We start from the raw sequence: 1,627 nt of genomic DNA, 5'->3' as shown, positions 1-1,627 counted from the left end.
ATTGTAAAAATTTGATTAAAATTAGTTGATATAAAGTAGACCAATTAAATACATTTAAGTGTGTTAATATTAATTATTTTACTTTATATAATTTATGTAGACTACTTAAATTAGTTTTTATTAAACGTAAGTATTAAAATTAATCAATATTAATTTAACTGTGATATGAAGTTGTTGCCAGCCATTTACAACTCATACAATTGCCTAATAATCTAATTTATTATGCCTTCACTATGTATTAACCAGTCTATATTAACATATGAGCTAGAATGTGTCATTTGGCCTTTTGTTTGGGCTCCTTCTTTTAATTTGTATTGACTGAAATGTTTTAATTAATTTATATGGACAGGCCATCATTCATGGCCTATATGAGATGCAGGCATTATCCTAGCAGGAGGCTGAGGAGGTGTTCCTCTGTGGCCCTATTCACTCTAGGTATGCTTTGTAATTTGCATTTGCAAAAAAATATATTATTTATTATTACACAATATTTTTGACAATGGCATTCATCTTTTATTTTAGTGAAGTCGAGGAATTGACAGTGATTGCAAAAAAAGGAAAAAAGGAGCATTCGCCCACCAGAAAGTAATTATTATGCATTTACATTACATTTTACATTTATCCATTTAGCAGAATGAGGAGGTTTTTTTTAATGCAATTAAAGACGAAAAGTAAAGTCACTAACACAAGTCTTTCTTCCTTTTTTCTTTGCTTTGTCCTGTTTACAGCAAGATGATGTTTAGGTGATCGTTAAATAAAGTACAGAATTGTTTATTATTGGTGTTTTGTCTATTCTTATTTGAGTTTTGCTTTGCATTCAAAATATCAAAAATGTTAGCAATGTTAGGTTTTGTAATGTTAAGGTATAATGTTAATTAGACCATTATAGGTTGAACTGAAAGAAAAATTCGAATTTAAAAAAAAAAAAAAAAATATTGTAGCAATATAATATCACATAATATTTTTCAGAAGATACTTCAATCTGTAATTGTATCACTTCCATCAGTAATTTTCTTTCAATTTCACCCATGCTCAAAAAAGAACTAAGGGGTAATTTGTTAGTCAGAGAACACAATGAGTTTTTTTGGCATATGCATTAAGCAGGGAACGCAAATATTTATTTGGATAACTTAAAATAAAACGAGACCGTAATATAATATTGCATCCTATTGTTTTCAATGGCATTTGGATTAGGGTGTTATACGATCTTTGAAACAGCAGGAGGCGCTGAGGGGTCTGAGAATGCGGGACTCTGGGTGCGGGACTGTAGATGCAGGCTCCGAGTCTGCAGCTTCATAATGTTGGCCAGAAGTGGCACTCTGGGCTTTTGAAGTAAAATTTGACAATTTTATTTTTTTTTGGGTAGCAGCAATTAACAGGGGTCAAATTTGACCCCGTGGTTTTGTGCGCAAAATAACCCCAAAATAGCAACATTGTTGAATAATCTCTTCTTTTCCATGTCATTCTCCTACACTGTTGACGTAGTGTAAACAGTGCAGCGCTTATGGATTGTACATCAGAGCGTAGGCTCACTATTGGCTAGCTCCTGGGTCATCACACACGACCAGAGTCGGCCAATAATAAGCCTACGTTCTGACGTAGAACCCAGAAGCACTGCACTGGCTTT

The 1,627-nt window shown here is 33.0% G+C and overlaps 1 long non-coding RNA gene across 1 annotated transcript; it reads left to right on the top strand.

The window, feature by feature from the left end:
- The first annotated feature begins 537 nt into the window (after positions 1-537).
- LOC309488137 lies at positions 538-774 on the top strand. Its single transcript, XR_014202034.1, has 2 exons — positions 538-585; positions 729-774. It is a non-coding gene; the product is annotated as an uncharacterized lncRNA (long non-coding RNA).
- The last annotated feature ends 853 nt before the right edge of the window (positions 775-1,627 follow it).

The sequence above is a fragment of the Leuciscus leuciscus genome (assembly GCF_965113295.1).
Source record: "Leuciscus leuciscus genome assembly, chromosome: 23".
In the NCBI taxonomy this organism is placed as follows: Eukaryota; Metazoa; Chordata; class Actinopteri; order Cypriniformes; family Leuciscidae; genus Leuciscus; species Leuciscus leuciscus.
This window is presented reverse-complemented; position numbering and strand designations above follow the sequence as displayed.